The sequence below is a fragment of the Ranitomeya imitator genome, chromosome 4 (genome assembly GCF_032444005.1).
Source record: "Ranitomeya imitator isolate aRanImi1 chromosome 4, aRanImi1.pri, whole genome shotgun sequence".
In the NCBI taxonomy this organism is placed as follows: domain Eukaryota; kingdom Metazoa; phylum Chordata; class Amphibia; order Anura; family Dendrobatidae; genus Ranitomeya; species Ranitomeya imitator.
Window position 1 is genome coordinate 619,536,643 of NC_091285.1, and position 19,605 is coordinate 619,556,247.

General features: G+C 49.8%; 1 protein-coding gene and 1 non-coding gene across 5 annotated transcripts in view; both read left to right on the forward strand.

Annotated features, from left to right (window-relative positions):
* Positions 1-19,605, forward strand: part of KCNIP3 (potassium voltage-gated channel interacting protein 3) — a 248,460-nt gene that overhangs the window by 179,288 nt on the left and 49,567 nt on the right. The gene's annotated exons all lie outside the window — the stretch shown is intronic.
* TRNAE-UUC (transfer RNA glutamic acid (anticodon UUC)) lies at positions 16,096-16,167 on the forward strand. Its single transcript has one exon. It is a non-coding gene; the product is annotated as a tRNA-Glu (tRNA).

Sequence of the window (19,605 nt, forward strand, 5' to 3'; positions counted from 1 at the left end):
CCGCGGCCATGAGGCCGCACAGTCAGAAGAAGGCGGAAGGAGGGGAGTGAAAACAGGGGAACATATGCACTGCTCGTGCCCATCAATCACACCCTCGCAGTCAAAATATATGAGACAACGGGGGGCGTTGTGTCGGACAGGGGGGACGCACAGGCACAGCCAGCCAACCAATGATGTCAGGAGACGGGCAGCGCTAACAATGGGGGTGCTGCGTGTCATTAAAAAGGAAAGTCACACCTCAGGGACATTGTAATGGTCTGTAATGAGACACATTTTGTACTTGTTGAGTTCCACGTGTGCAAGGAGAAAAAGTCAGCCACCTTGTACAAATGCAGCAGTACTGCTGTACAAGGTGGCTGTTATACATAGAAACACCTGTGGGTGGGGGGCAGGCTCCCTTCAATTTCAGTTCATGTGCCTGCGTGGCGTTTGCAGGTCACGTTGCAAGCTACACAGCAGGGGAACAGCTGGCGTTGCTGAACCCCACTGACACATTGACTGGTGTTTTTCTCTGTGCACATTGCATGTCCGGGCAAAAACTAGCGGTGTTAGAGCCCAGGGTCAGCAGGAGGAGGAGGAGAGGAGCAAAGTGTAGGCCGCAGCCTGCACTGGTGGCAGCTTTTGTTCTGTTGTGCCAGCGTGGCTTGTGCTGGACACGTTGCCGACTACACAGCAGGGGAACAGCTGGCGGTGCTGAACCCCACTAACACATTGGCTGGTGTTTTTCTCTGTGCAGCTAGCATTTCCGGGCAGAAACTGGCGTTGTTTGAGCCCAGGGTCAGCAGGAGGAGTAGAGGAGCAGAGTGTAGGCCGAAGCCTAGTTGAACCAATTTCAAAGGTTACCTTTAACCCCCCCCTCAGGTGTTGCAAGGTACAAGAGCCACACCTTGAACAGCATTAATGATGCACAAGTCAAAGGTTGCTCTATTTAATTTTGCTCCTTGCACACGCTGAATTAAACACGTACACTATTTAGCCCATTATACTGTCAAACAGTTGTGGAGGCGTGACTTGTCTTTTTAACGAGACGCAGCACAGGTGTCAAAATTTGCACCTAGGTACTGGGCGCAGATTCCTGAGCGTTGTTATTTGCTGTACAGGAGTCTGCGCTCTTGTGTTATCCCTTGGCAATACCCTGTTAGTGCAGGCCGTCTCATGACCTCATTTCATGTTGGCCGGTGCGGTTAACGATGGCCATAAATCCCAGACCCACAGTGGCTTTTCCTAAAGTCACACTGCGGTGCTGGGATTCGTGGCCTTGTGCAGTAAATATGATCGCCGCTCACACATGTCCTTACACCTGCTTTAGACTGGGCGGCCTCAGCTGATCCCTTATCGCATGCCGCGGCCATGAGGCCGCACAGTCAGAAGAAGGCGGAAGGAGGGGAGTGAAAACAGGGGAACATATGCACTGCTCGTGCCCATCAATCACACCCTCGCAGTCAAAATATATGAGACAACGGGGGGCGTTGTGTCGGACAGGGGGGACGCACAGGCACAGCCAGCCAACCAATGATGTCAGGAGACGGGCAGCGCTAACAATGGGGGTGCTGCGTGTCATTAAAAAGGAAAGTCACACCTCAGGGACATTGTAATGGTCTGTAATGAGACACATTTTGTACTTGTTGAGTTCCACGTGTGCAAGGAGAAAAAGTCAGCCACCTTGTACAAATGCAGCAGTACTGCTGTACAAGGTGGCTGTTATACATAGAAACACCTGTGGGTGGGGGGCAGGCTCCCTTCAATTTCAGTTCATGTGCCTGCGTGGCGTTTGCAGGTCACGTTGCAAGCTACACAGCAGGGGAACAGCTGGCGTTGCTGAACCCCACTGACACATTGACTGGTGTTTTTCTCTGTGCACATTGCATGTCCGGGCAAAAACTAGCGGTGTTAGAGCCCAGGGTCAGCAGGAGGAGGAGGAGAGGAGCAAAGTGTAGGCCGCAGCCTGCACTGGTGGCAGCTTTTGTTCTGTTGTGCCAGCGTGGCTTGTGCTGGACACGTTGCCGACTACACAGCAGGGGAACAGCTGGCGGTGCTGAACCCCACTAACACATTGGCTGGTGTTTTTCTCTGTGCAGCTAGCATTTCCGGGCAGAAACTGGCGTTGTTTGAGCCCAGGGTCAGCAGGAGGAGTAGAGGAGCAGAGTGTAGGCCGAAGCCTAGTTGAACCAATTTCAAAGGTTACCTTTAACCCCCCCCTCAGGTGTTGCAAGGTACAAGAGCCACACCTTGAACAGCATTAATGATGCACAAGTCAAAGGTTGCTCTATTTAATTTTGCTCCTTGCACACGCTGAATTAAACACGTACACTATTTAGCCCATTATACTGTCAAACAGTTGTGGAGGCGTGACTTGTCTTTTTAACGAGACGCAGCACAGGTGTCAAAATTTGCACCTAGGTACTGGGCGCAGATTCCTGAGCGTTGTTATTTGCTGTACAGGAGTCTGCGCTCTTGTGTTATCCCTTGGCAATACCCTGTTAGTGCAGGCCGTCTCATGACCTCATTTCATGTTGGCCGGTGCGGTTAACGATGGCCATAAATCCCAGACCCACAGTGGCTTTTCCTAAAGTCACACTGCGGTGCTGGGATTCGTGGCCTTGTGCAGTAAATATGATCGCCGCTCACACATGTCCTTACACCTGCTTCAGACTGGGCGGCCTCAGCTGATCCCTTATCGCATGCCGCGGCCATGAGGCCGCACAGTCAGAAGAAGGCGGAAGGAGGGGAGTGAAAACAGGGGAACATATGCACTGCTCGTGCCCATCAATCACACCCTCGCAGTCAAAATATATGAGACAACGGGGGGCGTTGTGTCGGGCAGGGGGGACGCACAGGCACAGCCAGCCAACCAATGATGTCAGGAGACGGGCAGCGCTAACAATGGGGGTGCTGCGTGTCATTACAAAGGAAAGTCACACCTCAGGGACATTGTAATGGTCTCTAATGAGACACATTTTGTACGTGTTGAGTTCCACGTGGGCAAGGAGAAAAAGTCAGCCACCTCGTACAAATGCAGCAGTACTGCTGTACAAGGTGGCTGATATACATAGAAACACCTGTGGGTGGGGGGCAGGCTCCCTTCAATTTCAGTTCATGTGCCTGCGTGGCGTTTGCAGGTCACGTTGCAAGCTACACAGCAGGGGAACAGCTGGCGTTGCTGAACCCCACTAACACATTGGCTGGTGTTTTTCTCTGTGCAGCTAGCATGTCCGGGCAGAAACTGGCGTTGTTTGAGCCCAGGGTCAGCAGGAGGAGGAGAGGAGCAAAGTGTAGGCCGAAGCCTGCACTGGTGGCAGCTTTTGGTCGGTTGTGCCAGCGTGGCTTGTGCTGGACACGTTGCCGACTACACAGCAGGGGAACAGCTGGCGGTGCTGAACCCCACTAACACATTGGCTGGTGTTTTTCTCTGTGCAGCTAGCATTTCCGGGCAAAAACTAGCGGTGTTTGAGCCCAGGGTCAGCAGGAGGAGTAGAGGAGCAGAGTGTAGGCCGAAGCCTAGTTGAACCAATTTCAAAGGTTACCTTTAACCCCCCCCTCAGGTGTTGCAAGGTACAAGAGCCACACCTTGTGCAGCATTAATGCTGCACAAGTAAAAGGTTGCTCTATTTGTTTTGCTCCTTGCACACGCTGACTAAAACACGTACACTATTTAGCCCATTATACTGTCAAACAGTTGTGGAGGCGTGACTTGTCTTTTTAACGAGACGCAGCACAGGTGTCAAAATTTGCACCTAGGTACTGGGCGCAGATTCCTGAGCGTTGTTATTTGCTGTACAGGAGTCTGCGCTATTGTGATCCCTTGGCCATGCGCTGTGAGCGCTTCCTGTCTTCTGACCTCATTTCATGTCGGCCGTTGCGGTTAGCGATGGACATGAATCCCAGACCCACAGTGTGTTTTTAAAAAATCACACTGCGGTGCTGGGATTCGTGCCCTGGTGCACTAAATATGTTTGCCGCTCACACATGTCCTTACACCTGCTTCAGACTGGGCGGCCTCATCTGATCCCTTATCGCCTGCCGCGGCCATGAGGACACCCAGTCTGAAGAAGGCGGAAGGAGATGAGTGAACACAGGCAAACATATGCACTGCACATGCCCATCAATCACACCCTCGCTGTCCAAAAAAATAAGACACCGAGGGCCGTTGTTTCGAGCAGGGGAGATGCACAGGCGCAGCCAGCTAACCAATGATGTCAAAAGACGGGCAGCGCTAACAAGGGTGGTGCTGCGTGTCATTACAAAGGAAAGTCACACCTCAGGGACATTGTAATGGTCTCTAATGAGACACATTTTGTACGTGTTGAGTTCCACGTGGGCAAGGAGAAACAGTCAGCCACCTCGTACAAATGCAGCAGTACTGCTGTACAAGGTGGCTGATATACATAGAAACACCTGTGGGTGGGGGGCAGGCTCCCTTCAATTTCAGTTCATGTGCCTGCGTGGCGTTTGCAGGTCACGTTGCAAGCTACACAGCAGGGGAACAGCTGGCGTTGCTGAACCCCACTGACACATTGACTGGTGTTTTTCTCTGTGCAGATTGCATGTCCGGGCAAAAACTAGCGGTGTTAGAGCCCAGGGTCAGCAGGAGGAGGAGGAGAGGAGCAAAGTGTAGGCCGAAGCCTGCACTGGTGGCAGCTTTTGGTCGGTTGTGCCAGCGTGGCTTGTGCTGGACACGATGCCGGCTACACAGCGGGGGAACAGCAGGCGGTGCTGAACCCCACTAACACATTGGCTGGTGTTTTTCTCTGTGCAGCTAGCATGTCCGGGCAGAAACTGGCGTTGTTTGAGCCCAGGGTCAGCAGGAGGAGGAGAGGAGCAAAGTGTAGGCCGAAGCCTGCACTGGTGGCAGCTTTTGGTCGGTTGTGCCAGCGTGGCTTGTGCTGGACACGTTGCCGACTACACAGCAGGGGAACAGCTGGCGGTGCTGAACCCCACTAACACATTGGCTGGTGTTTTTCTCTGTGCAGCTAGCATTTCCGGGCAAAAACTAGCGGTGTTTGAGCCCAGGGTCAGCAGGAGGAGTAGAGGAGCAGAGTGTAGGCCGAAGCCTAGTTGAACCAATTTCAAAGGTTACCTTTAACCCCCCCCTCAGGTGTTGCAAGGTACAAGAGCCACACCTTGTGCAGCATTAATGCTGCACAAGTAAAAGGTTGCTCTATTTGTTTTGCTCCTTGCACACGCTGACTAAAACACGTACACTATTTAGCCCATTATACTGTCAAACAGTTGTGGAGGCGTGACTTGTCTTTTTAACGAGACGCAGCACAGGTGTCAAAATTTGCACCTAGGTACTGGGCGCAGATTCCTGAGCGTTCTTATTTGCTGTACAGGAGTCTGCGCTATTGTGATCCCTTGGCCATGCGCTGTGAGCGCTTCCTGTCTTCTGACCTCATTTCATGTCGGCCGTTGCGGTTAGCGATGGACATGAATCCCAGACCCACAGTGTGTTTTCAAAAAATCACACTGCGTGGCTGGGATTCGTGGCCTTGTGCAGTAAATAGGTTGGCCGCTTACACATGTCCTTACACCTGCTCCAGACTGGGCGGCCTCAGCTGATCCCTTATCGCCTACCACGGCCAGGAGGCCGCACAGTCTGAAGAAGGCGGAAGGAGATGAGTTAAGACAGGCGAACATATGCACTGCTCGTGCCCATAAACCACACCCTCGCTGACAAAATAAATATGACAACGAGGGGCGTTGTTTCTAGCAGGGCGGATGCACAGGCGCAGCCAGCTAACCATGATGACAAAAGACGGGAAACGCTACCAAGGGGGGTGCTGCGTATCATTACAAAGGAAAGTCACACCTCAGGGACAGTGGAATGGTCTCAATGAGACACATTTTGTACGTGTTGAGTTCCACGTGGGCAAGGAGAAAAAGTCAGCCACCTTGTACAAATGCAGCAGTACTGCTGTACTAGGTGGCTGTTATACATAGAAACACCTGGGGGGGTGGGGCCAGGTTCCCTTTTAATTTCAGTTCCTGTGCCTGCATGGCGTTTGCAGGTCACGTTGCCGGCTACACAGCAGGGGAACAGCTGGCGTTGCTGAACCCCACTAACACATTGGCTGGTGTTTTTCTCTGTGCAGCTAGCACTTCCGGGCAAAAACTAGCGGTGTTTGAGCCCAGGGTCAGCAGGAGGAGGAGAGGAGCAGAGTGTAGGCCGAAGCCTGCACTGGTGGCAGCTTTTGTTCTGTTGTGCCAGCGTGGCTTGTGCTGGACACGTTGCCGACTACACAGCAGGGGAACAGCTGGCGGTGCTGAACCCCACTGACACATCACCTAGTGTTTTTTTCTGTGTAGACAACACTTCCAGGTGGCAACTGACAGTGTTGAAACCCAGGGAATCAAAGAGGAGCAGAGTGTAGGCCGAAGCCTGCAGTGGAGCAAGTTGAAAGGGAACCTTTAACCCCCCCCCCCAGGCATTTGTTGCTGAAAGAGCCATCTTGTACAGCAGTAATACTGCACATGGAAAATGGTGGCTCCGAAAATTATGCTCCTTGCAAACGCTGAAGTACACACTCATATAATGTGTCCCCTCACACCGTCAAACCATCCCGGAAGTGGGACTTTCCTTTGTAATGTGACACAGCACAGCCGTCATTCCAACCCCCTTGGTGCCGGGCACCACCTCCTCAACGTTGTTTGGTTCTGTCACGGAGCCCGCACTGTAATGTTATCCCTTGGCCATGCACAGTTAGCGGTGCCCGTCTTCTGACATCATGTAGGTGTCAGGCTGGCAGTGCCTGTGCGTCCAAGCTGCCCGAGATCCAACCTTGCAGTGTCATCTAATGTAGTCCCACTGCGGGCCAGGGATCCATGGGCATGCGCAGTGCATATCATCGCCTCTCACTCACCTCCTTCCTGCTTCTTCAGACTGTGCGGCGTCACGGCCGTGGCATGCTATTAGGGATCAGCTGACGCCGCCTAGTCTGAAGAAGCGTGAAGAAGGGGAGTGAGAGGCTAGTATATGCACTGCGCATGGCCATGGATACCAGGCCCACTGTGGGATCACATTAGACGACACTGCGAGGTGTGATTTCGGGCAGCGTGGACGCACAGGCGCAGCCAGGACGACAACAAATGATGTCAGAGGACGGGCAGCGCAAACTGTGCATGGCCAAGGGATAACATAACAGCGCAGGGTCCATGACGGAATCAAACAACGCTAAGGAGGCAGCGCACGGTGCCAAGGGGGTAGCAATGACGGCTGTGCTGTGTCACATTACAAAGGAAAGTCCCACCTCCGGGACGGTTGGACGGTGTGAGGGGACACATTACATGAGTGTGTAGTTCAGCGTTTGCAAGGAGCATAATTTCAAGAGCGACCTTTCCCTTGTGCAGTATTAGTGCTGCACATGGTGGCTCTTTCAGTAACAAACGCCTAGGGGGGGGGGGGGGACAGGTCCCCTTACATTTTAGTTGTGCCAGCGTGGCGGTCGCATGACACGTTGCCGGATACACAGCTGGGGATCAGCTGACGTTACTGAACCCCAATAACAGAGGAGCGACTGTTGACTGTGCACACAGCACTTCCAGGCACCAACTGGCGGTGTTAGAGCCCAGGGACAGCAGGAGGAGCAGATTGGAGGTATTGCCGCACACACAGCTGGGGATCAGCTGACGTTACTGAACCCCAATAACAGAGGAGCGACTGTTGACTGTGCACACAGCACTTCCAGGCACCAACTGGCGGTGTTAGAGCCCAGGGACAGCAGGAGGAGCAGAGGAACAGAGTGTAGGCCGAAGCCTGATTGGAGCAAGTTGAAAGGAAACCTTTAACCCCCCCCCCAAGACGTTTGTAGCTGAAAGAGCCATGTTGTGCAGCACTAAGGATGCAAAAGGAAAAGGTTGCTCTTTTAATTATGCTCCTTGCAAACACCGAAGTAAACACTAAAAATGTGTCCCTTTATACCGTTAAACCGTTCCGGAGGTGCGAATTTCCTTCGTAATGGGACACAGCACAGCTGTCATTCCTATCCCCTTGATGCCGTGCGCTGCCTCCTCAGCGTTGTTTTAAGCTGCCACGGAGCCTGCGCTGTTCTGTTAGCCCTTGGCCATGCCCAATTAGCGCTGCCTGTCTTCTGACATAATTTGGTGTCAGGCTGTCAGTGCCTGTGCGTCCACGCTGCTCCAGATCCCACCTCGCAGTCTCATCTAACGTAATCCCACTGCGGGCCTTGGAACCATGGGCATGCACAGTGCATAACCTCGACTCTCACTCCCCTCCTTCCCTCTTCTTCAGACTGTGCGGTGTCACGGCCGTGGCATGCTAGGGATCAGCTGACGGCGCACAGTCTAAAGAAGGCGGAGGGAAATGAGCGAGAGCCCGAGGGGAAGATATGCACTGCGCATGCCCATGGATCCCAGGCCCGCAGTGTGACTCAATCAGAAGACACTGCGAGGCGGGATCTCGGGCAGCGCGGCCGCACAGGCGCAGCCAGCCTGACACCAAATTATGTCAGAAGACAGGCAGCGCAAATAGGGCATGCCCAAGGGATAACAGAACAGCGCAGGCTCCGTGACAGCTTAAAACAACGCTGAGGAGGCAGCGCATGGCACCAAGGGGGTAGGAATGACGGCTGTGCTGCGTCACATTACGAAGGAAAGTCCCAGCTCCGGGACGGTATAACGGTATCAGTGAACACATTTTATAAGTGTTAAGTTCTGCGTGTGCAAAGAGCTAAAAAAAAAGAGCTACCTTTTCCTTGTGCAGCATTACTGCTGCACAAGATGGCTCTTTCAGTAACAAACGACGGGGGGGGGGGGGACAGGTTCCCTTACATTTAGGTTGTTGTGCCAGCGTGGCGGTCGCAGGACACATTGCCGGCTACACAGCTGGGGATCAGCTGACGTTACTGAAACCCAATAACACTGGGTCGTATGTTTTTACTGTGCAGCCTGCACTTCTGAGCCGCAACTGGCGGTGTTGGAGCCCAGGAATAGCAGTTCAGGTGGTAGAAAGATGAACACAGCAGGAGACCTGGATGACACCCAATTACTTAATCAGGCAGAGGAGTGGCAAATTCCTGCGAGATCCAGGCCTGGTTCATTTTCAGGAAAGTAAGCCGGTCAACGTTATCGGAGGATAGTCGCATGCGACGGTCTGTTAGTACACCACCTGCGGCACTAAAGACACGTTCCGATAAGACACTAGCCGCAGGGCAAGCCAGCACCTCCAATGCATACTGGCTTAGCTCTGGCCATGTATCCAGCTTAGAGACCCAAAACTTGAACGGGGAAGAGCCGTCTGGGAGTACAGTAAGAGGGCAAGCCATGTAGTCTGTCACCATCTGACGGAACCGTTGCCTCCTGCTGACTGGAGCCGCCGGTGATGGTGTAGACATTTGGGGCGGGCACACAAAAGTGTGCCAGAGTTGTGCCATACTGGGCTTGCCTTGGGCAGAGGCACTGCTTCTGCTCCCTCTTTGGGCAGAGCCTCCCCCACTGCCTCGACGCACTGAGCTGCTTTGTAAAGCACTAGCAGCACTCCTCTCAGTTGGACAGGAGAAGATGATGGAATTCACCAGTGTGTCGTGGTACTCCCGCAATTTACGCTCCCGGGTCAACGCAGGGATGAGGTTTTGGACGTTGTCCCGGTAGCGAGGATCGAGGAGGGTGAACACCCAATAATCAGGCATGTTGAGAATGTGGTCGATGCGGCGGTCGTTTCTCAGGCACTGCAGCATGAAATCCACCATGTGCTGCAGAGTGCCAACCGGCCCAGAAACGCTGTCCCCTGCTTGAGACATGATCTCTGCCCGCTCGTCATCACCCCACCCTCGCTGTACACACTGACCACTGGACAATTGTGTCGCTCCCTCCTCTGGACGGAGCTCTTCCTCCTCCATTGACTCCTCCTCATCCTCCTCACAAATTGGCCCCTGCGTACCCCTTTGTGAGGAACCACGTGGCGCTGACTCTCCAGAAGCTGATGGAAAAGGTGACTCCTCATCCTCCACCTCTTCCACCACATCATCCCTTAACCCTTGCAAAGTTTGCTGAAGCAGGCAGATAAGGGGGACAGTCATGCTGACTAGTGCATCATCTGCACTTGCCATCCGCGTGGAATAATCAAAAGGACGCAAAACCTGGCAGACGTCCTTCATAGTGGCCCACTCTGTGGTTGTGAAGTCTGATCGGCGCTGACTGCGACTTCTTTGCGCCTGATGCAGCTGGTACTCCATAACTGCTTGCTGCTGCTCACACAACCGCTCCAACATATGTAACGTGGAATTCCACCGGGTAGGTAGGTCACATATGATGCGGTGTTCCGGAAGGCGGAATCGGCGCTGCAGAGCAGCAATGCGGGATCTGGCCAAGCTGGAACGCCGCAAGTGAGCACACTCTAGGCGGACCTTGTGCAGCAGGGCATCAAGATCCGGATAGTCCCTCAGAAAACTCTGCACAACCAAATTGAGCACATGTGCCAGACATGGGATGTGAGTGAGGTTGCCAAGGGCCAAAGCTGCCACCAGATTTCGGCCATTGTCACACACTACCATGCCTGGCTGGAGATTCGCTGGCAGTAACCACACATCGCTCTCCTGCTTTATGGCATTCCAGAGCTCCTGCGCTGTGTGGCTTCGATGCCCCAATGAAACTAGTTTCAAGACGGCCTGCTGACGTTTGGCCACGGCTGTGCTCATGTCGGTCATAGGTAAACGTTCACGGGTCCATGTGGGGGTGGACTGTGACGGATCCTGCAGAGAGGAATCAGAGGAACTGGTGTAAGAGGAGGAGTCGATGCGTACAGACTGGATTCCTGCAATCCTTGGAGTGGGCAGGACACGTCCTGCGCCACTCGCACGATCTGTACCTGGCTCAACAACATTAACCCAATGGGCAGTGAGGGAAACATATCGCCCCTGTCCATGCTGACTGGTCCACGCATCGGTGGTGAGGTGGACCTTGCTACTGACGGCGTTCAGTAGCGCATGTTTTATGTTTGCCTCAACATGCCTGTGCAGGGCAGGGACAGCCTGCCTGCTGAAGTAAAAGCGGCTGGGCACCTTGTACTGTGGGACTGCCAATGCCATCAAGTCACGGAAGCTGTCAGTCTCCACCAGCCTGAACGAGAGCATTTCCAGGGACAACAGTTTGGCAATGCCTGCATTCAGAGCCTGTGCTCGGGGGTGGTTGGCCGAGAATGCCCGCCTTTTCTCCCATGCCTGTACTACCGATGGCTGTAGAGTAGACTGGGAGTGTGAGGATGACTGGGAAGGTGGTGCTGTGGGTGGAATTACACAAGGTCTCTGGGAGGAAGCCAAACCAGCTGTGCGTGAGCTGGAGGAAGAGGCAACACGAGCTGAAGAGGTGGTAGCTGCCGCTGTTGGTTGGCCTACATCTTCAGTGTGTTTCTGTAACTCCACCGCGTGCCTGGTCCGCACATGTTTCCACATATTTGTGGTATTGAGGTTGCTGACATTTTTCCCTCTTTTTACTTTATGATGACACAGCTTGCATTTGACAAAACAAATGTCATCTGCAACTGTGTCAAAAAAGGACCAGGCACTGCAAGTCTTGGGAGCGCCCTTTTTGGCTTTGGAAAGAGACAGGCTCCTAACGGGTGCCAAAGTGGAGGCTACAGGCTCCGCAGTCTTCCCCCTCCCTCTCCCTCTTTGGCCCGTAAGAGGAAGCTCTTCCTCTGAGCTGCTCCCACCACCTTCCTGTTCCTCACGCCACGATGGGTCAAGGACCTCATCATCTCCACTACCCTCTGCCACCAACTGCTCCTCCTGGGTAGTCTCAGCAGCACAGTACGCACGAGAAAGCGGCACCTGAGTTTCATCATCAGATGCGTACTGCGCTGTGGTCACCGGAGGCACTGGCCCACCTGCCTCTTCAGAGTCAGAGAGATAAAGCTTTTGGGCATCACTGCACACTGCCTCTTCTTCCATTTCTCCAATGCTGCTTGGCTGGCCCCCTGTTTCCAAGCCAAGAGATTCAGAGAACAGAAGTAGAGACGGCTCCTGTCCTGGGCTCTCTGACTGCCTGGCCAATTTGGCAGGTGGTGAAGAGACAGATGGCTGCTCTCCAGTGCTCTGTGCCTGAGAGGATGTGGCACTAACTGAAGTCGATGCCGAGGCGTTAGCTGCCATCCACCCGACAACGGCTTCAATTTGGTCTTCACGCAGCAGCGGTGCACGGCGCTCTCCGACAAAGCTGCGCATGAAGGACTGTTCCCTGCTGAAACTGAGTGACGACGAGTCACCGGCGCCCGCAGCAGGCACAGAATCACCACGTCCTCTCCCTGCTCCTCTCCCTGCTCCGCGCCCACGCCCACGTGCCTTACTCCCTGCCCTCTTCATCTTGGTTGACAGATAAAGATAAGCAGAAAAGTACTAAGGCCTTAGTGTGCTTATTCCTGTAATGCTCCTCCTAACAGGTGTAAGAAACACTAATGTTGTAAATTGTGGACTAAACTTTATTATTTTTCAAATGTGGCCTACACAAGTGTAAGTTGTGTTTGGTGAACTTAACCTTTTTTTTGGTGCAGATCGGGCTACAGAGCTAGTTTAAATCACAGGGAGACCGTGCAGACAGCCGTAAACGGCGCTGCAAGGCCAAGAAACCCTCCTCTAGGTTATCCTATATAGTGTTTTTCCACTATTTAGCTGGATACAAGTGGAAAGACACTAATAGGAATTTTTTTTTTCAAATTTTAAACTGGCTGCACTATTTGAAAAAAAGGAAATTGTTTTTCAAGGTATGAGGCAGTAACGCACCCTGAGCTGAATCCAACCGGCTATGGCTGCACACAGACTACAGGGCGAGCTGGGCTCACACGGAGACCGTGCAGACAGCCGTAAACGGCGCTGCAAGGCCAAAAAACCCTCCTCTAGGTTATCCTATATAGTGTTTTTCCACTATTTAGCTGGATACGAGTGGAAAGACACTAATAGGAATTTTTTTTTTCAAATTTTAAACAGGCTGCACTATTTGAAAAAAAGGAAAATTTTTCTCAAGGTATGAGCCAGTAACGAACCCTGAGCTGAATCCAACCGGCTATGGCTGCACACAGACTACAGGGCGAGCTGGGCTCACACGGAGACCGTGCAGACAGCCGTAAACGGCGCTGCAAGGCCAAAAAACCCTCCTCTAGGTTATCCTATATAGTGTTTTTCCACTATTTAGCTGGATACGAGTGGAAAGACACTAATAGGAATTTTTTTTTTCAAATTTTAAACAGGCTGCACTATTTGAAAAAAAGGAAAATTTTTCTCAAGGTATGAGCCAGTAACGAACCCTGAGCTGAATCCAACCGGCTATGGCTGCACACAGACTACAGGGCGAGCTGGGCTCACACGGAGACCGTGCAGACAGCCGTAAACGGCGCTGCAAGGCCAAAAAACCCTCCTCTAGGTTATCCTATATAGTGTTTTTCCACTATTTAGCTGGATACGAGTGGAAAGACACTAATAGGAATTTTTTTTTTCAAATTTTAAACAGGCTGCACTATTTGAAAAAAAGGAAAATTTTTCTCAAGGTATGAGCCAGTAACGAACCCTGAGCTGAATCCAACCGGCTATGGCTGCACACAGACTACAGGGCGAGCTGGGCTCACACGGAGACCGTGCAGACAGCCGTAAACGGCGCTGCAAGGCCAAAAAACCCTCCTCTAGGTTATCCTATATAGTGTTTTTCCACTATTTAGCTGGATACGAGTGGAAAGACACTAATAGGAATTTTTTTTTTCAAATTTTAAACAGGCTGCACTATTTGAAAAAAAGGAAAATTTTTCTCAAGGTATGAGCCAGTAACGAACCCTGAGCTGAATCCAACCGGCTATGGCTGCACACAGACTACAGGGCGAGCTGGGCTCACACGGAGACCGTGCAGACAGCCGTAAACGGCGCTGCAAGGCCCAAAAACCCCCCTCTAGGTTATCCTATGTAGTGTTTTTCCACAATAGAGCTGGAGACTGGTGGAAAAACACTAATAGGAAATTTGAGAAAAAATGTGCAGCAGGCTGCACTAAGAGCAAAAAAGAACAACTGTGTGAGGCAGTGTGAACCCCCCCTGAGCTGAATACAACCGGGTATATGGCTGCACACAGACTACAGAGTGAGCTGCACACACACACACACAGAGACCTTGCAGAACGCTGTTAAAACAGCGCTGCAAGGCAAGAGCAAGGTGAACAGTGAAGAACACACAGCGTTTTGCTAAATTAGCCTTTGGAAAGGAAAATAAAGCAATTAGCTAGCTCAACTGGCCCTCAGTTAGAACACAGCGTCCTGTCCCTAACTGAAATCACAGCAGAGTGAGCGCAAAATGGCGGCAGCGCTTTTTTATAGTGCAGAGTGACATCATTTCAGCAGCCAATCCAAGCCTTGCCAGTACTTACATGCCCACCATGCTAAACAGGATGTGCCCACACTTTCATTCATTCCTCATTGGCTGCTGCGTTCAATTTGAATTCTGGGAACTTCCGATTCCGGTATCCGATACGCGGGAAGTATCGGAATTCAGTATCGGAATTCCGATACCGCAAATATCGGCCGATACCCGATACTTGCGGTATCGGAATGCTCAACACTAGTTATCGCCAAAAAGTTCAATTTTGGTCTCATCACTCCAAATTACCTTGTTTCAGACGTTTTGAGGATTATCTTTGTGCTGTTTTGCGCATTGTAGGTGATATACTTTGTGGCATTTGCGCAGTAATGACTTTCTTCTGGCGACTCAACCATGCAGCCCATTTTTCTTCAAGTGCCTCCTTATTGTGCATCTTGAAACTGCAACACCACTAGTTTTCAGAGAGTCCTGTATTTCAGCTGAAGTTGTTTGTGGGTTTTTCTTTGCATCCCGAACAATTTTCCTGGCAGTTGTGGACCAGATTTTTTGTTGGTCTACCTGACCGTGGTTTTGTTTTTACAGAGCCCCTGATTTTCCTTTTGTTAATCACAGTCTGAACACTGCTGACTGGCATTATCAATTCCTTGATATCGTTTTGTATCCCTTTCCTGTTTTATATAGTTCAACTACCTTTTTCTGTAGATTCATTGACAATTCTTTTGCTTTCCCCATGACTCACAATCCAGAAAAGTCAGTGGCTGGATGAAAGAAAGCTTTTACGCACACACAATGATTACAAGCAAACAGGTCACAGATGAGGATGTTACCTTTAGTAGCCATTCAAACCCATTTGTGTCAACTTATGTGCATGTTATCAGGCCAAAATCACCAGGGTATGTGAACTTTTGATCAGGGTCATTTGGATGTTTTGGGTTGTGATTATGATTTTAAAAGAGAAACCACAGTAGTTTGACAATAAATGGCTTCACCCGACCACTAACCATGAGTGGAGAAAAAGTTTTGGTCTTATCATTCATATTCATTAATATATGGATAGGTGGGTGTTACTGCTCAGTTTGTCAAAAAGGTGTGCCCCTATATAGTCAGATATTGTCAGCTATGACTGGACAACACCAGAAAGATAACTAAATAACAACACAGTTCACACTGCGTTTAGGTCACATATCAGTGGCAGCTGAAAAAATGTTGTTCAGACATAACCCCACATGGCCATTGACTCTAATGAGGTAAACTGCATTACTTTGTTCTCTGACTGGATGTGCAGGCTTAAAACACATTAGACAGAGTCACTGACGTGTAGCAAAAAACTAACCACTATCACTTCTTCCAGCAAGGACTCTCTGCAGAAAACAACACAGTTATCTAGAGCACATTCCCTAATTTTTCCCCAACCTCTACACTACATCAGATAGAGAAAAAAACGGCCGTGTCGCCCTGCACAGTAACAGGACCACTACTCCCCAACACTGAAAACAGTATCCTAAAAAAAATCCTTTAATTAGCCCCTACAGTAATAATATCCCACATTTTGGACTCCACATGTCGTCCCATTTTGGATCCCACGTGTCCTACCATTTTGGATCCCACGTGTCCTACCATTCTGTCTCATGTCTCTCCATACTGCCCCCATGTCTCTCCATATTGCCCCCATAGTCATCCATAAAAGTATATTACATCCCATAGTCATATATAGTAGTAAAATGCATCCCCATAGGAGTATAATGCACCCCATAGTCATATATAGTATAATGCAGCCCTATAGTAATCTATTCCCATATGGTCTAGCGGTTAGGATTCCTGGTTTTCACCCAGGCGGCCCGGGTTCGACTCCCGGTATGGGAATTCACTTTTGAAACCAGGGATTCAAGCTTCAGGAGGCTAATTTGCATATTCCAGGTGCCTTCTGGGAGAAGCGAAGTCTCCCTAAGCTAGAAGATCGTTGGGTACAGCCGGGACCAGCTGCTTCGAAAGCATCACCAAACCAGGGATTCAAGCTTCAGGAGGCTAATTTGCATATTCCAGGTGCCTTCTGGGAGAAGCGAAGTCTCTCTAAGCTAGAAGATCGTTGGGTACAGCCGGGACCAGCTGCTTCGAAAGCATCACCAAACCAGGGATTCAAGCTTCAGGAGGCTAATTTGCATATTCCAGGTGCCTTCTGGGAGAAGCGAAGTCTCCCTAAGCTAGAAGATCGTTGGGTACAGCCGGGACCAGCTGCTTTGAAAGCATCACCAAACCAGGGATTCAAGCTTCAGGAGGCTAATTTGCATATTCCAGGTGCCTTCTGGGAGAAGCGAAGTCTCCCTAAGCTAGAAGATCGTTGGGTACAGCCGGGACCAGCTGCTTCGAAAGCATCACCAAACCGCGCGCCTTACGGCGCGCAAATTTTTGCCTGTAGGACATTATTGCAAGAGAGCTTGGCTGAGTAGATTACACAAGAAGGAAAACACACAGCAAGTCAGCAGGATCTAGGAGCAACATGGCAGATGTGACAACCTACATGGTGAGCTGCAGCATGTGCTACATGTTCACAGATCGACCAGAAGAAGAATCCAATTTCACCTGTCAGAAGTGTAGACTAGTGGCCCTTTTAGAAGAAAAGGTGCGGGGTCTGGAAGAAAGAATAGCAACTTTGAAACTCATCAAAGAGAATGAAGACTTTCTAGACAGAACAGAAGCATCTCTACTGGTCACAGAAGGTGCAAAAAGTGTCAGAGAACCTCCAAAAGCAGATGAGTGGAAGCATGTGACCAAAAGAAGCAAGAAGACCATGGAGAAATCACCAACCACACAACTGAAGAACCGATATCAAATCTTTGTAGAGGATGAAGATGGCACACCTAAGAATGAAGCAATACCAGCAAGCAAAAAAGAAAAGGGCACACAGCAACAAGTGACAGCAAAAAGTACAGCCAAGAAGCAACGAAGAGTGGTGGTGGTGGGAGACTCACTACTGAGAGGCACAGAAGCAGCCATCTGCAGACCGGACATAACTGCAAGAGAAGTATGCTGCCTTCCAGGTGCGATGATCAAGGATGTGACCGATAGGATACCAAAGCTCTTCAGCTCCAAGGACGTCCACCCATTTCTTCTGATACATGTTGGCACCAATGACACGGCAAGGAAGGACCTACCGACAATCTGCAAGGACTTTGAAGAGTTGGGGAAGAAAGTAAAGGAACTGGATGCACAGGTAGTTTTTTCTTCTATCCTTCCAGTAGACGGGCATGGCACCAGGAGATGGAACAGGATCCTTGATGCAAACAACTGGCTAAGACGATGGTGCAGACAACAAGGATTTGGATTCCTGGACCACGGTGTGAATTACTGGTATGATGGACTCCTCGCCAGAGACGGACTACACCTCAACAAACCTGGGAAACACACATTCGCCAGAAGACTCGCTACACTCATCAGGAGGGCGTTAAACTAGAAGAAGAGGGGACGGGAAGAAAAGCATTAGACTCGAACAAAGACGACCCAGGAAAACATACTCAGAAGGGAGGTAAGAACATTTCTAAAACAATCCACAGTGAGGAGATTGGAACAAAACAAAATCCTCTAAACTGCATGCTCGCAAACGCCAGAAGCCTGACAAACAAGATGGAAGAACTAGAAGCAGAAATATCTACAGGTAACTTTGACATAGTGGGAATAACCGAGACATGGTTAGATGAAAGCTATGACTGGGCAGTTAACTTACAGGGTTACAGTCTGTTTAGAAAGGATCGTAAAAATCGGAGAGGAGGAGGGGTTTGTCTCTATGTAAAGTCTTGTCTAAAGTCCACTTTAAGGGAGGATATTAGCGAAGGGAATGAGGATGTCGAGTCCATATGGGTTGAAATTCATGGAGGGAAAAATGGTAACAAAATTCTCATTGGGGTCTGTTACAAACCCCCAAATATAACAGAAAGCATGGAAAGTCTACTTCTAAAGCAGATAGATGAAGCTGCAACCCATAATGAGGTCCTGGTTATGGGGGACTTTAACTACCCGGATATTAACTGGGAAACAGAAACCTGTGAAACCCATAAAGGCAACAGGTTTCTGCTAATAACCAAGAAAAATTATCTTTCACAATTGGTGCAGAATCCAACCAGAGGAGCAGCACTTTTAGACCTAATACTATCTAATAGACCTGACAGAATAACAAATCTGCAGGTGGTTGGGCATTTAGGAAATAGCGACCACAATATTGTGCAGTTTCACCTGTCTTTCACTAGGGGGACTTGTCAGGGAGTCACAAAAACATTGAACTTTAGGAAGGCAAAGTTTGAACAGCTTAGAGATGCCCTTAATCTGGTAGACTGGGACAATATCCTCAGAAATGAGAATACAGATAATAAATGGGAAATGTTTAAGAACATCCTAAATAGGCAGTGTAAGCGGTTTATACCTTGTGGGAATAAAAGGACTAGAAATAGGAAAAACCCAATGTGGCTAAACAAAGAAGTAAGACAGGCAATTAACAGTAAAAAGAAAGCATTTGCACTACTAAAGCAGGATGGCACCATTGAAGCTCTAAAAAACTATAGGGAGAAAAATACTTTATCTAAAAAACTAATTAAAGCTGCCAAAAAGGAAACAGAGAAGCACATTGCTAAGGAGAGTAAAACTAATCCCAAACTGCTCTTCAACTATATCAATAGTAAAAGAATAAAAACTGAAAATGTAGGCCCCTTAAAAAATAGTGAGGAAAGAATGGTTGTAGATGACGAGGAAAAAGCTAACATATTAAACACCTTCTTCTCCACGGTATTCATGGTGGAAAATGAAATGCTAGGTGAAATCCCAAGAAACAATGAAAACCCTATATTAAGGGTCACCAATCTAACCCAAGAAGAGGTGCGAAACCGGCTAAATAAGATTAAAATAGATAAATCTCCGGGTCCGGATGGCATACACCCACGAGTACTAAGAGAACTAAGTAATGTAATAGATAAACCATTATTTCTTATTTTTAGGGACTCTATAGCGACAGGGTCTGTTCCGCAGGACTGGCGCATAGCAAATGTGGTGCCAATATTCAAAAAGGGCTCTAAAAGTGAACCTGGAAATTATAGGCCAGTAAGTCTAACCTCTATTGTTGGTAAAATATTTGAAGGGTTTCTGAGGGATGTTATTCTGGATTATCTCAATGAGAATAACTGTTTAACTCCATATCAGCATGGGTTTATGAGAAATCGCTCCTGTCAAACCAATCTAATCAGTTTTTATGAAGAGGTAAGCTATAGGCTGGACCACGGTGAGTCATTGGACGTGGTATATCTCGATTTTTCCAAA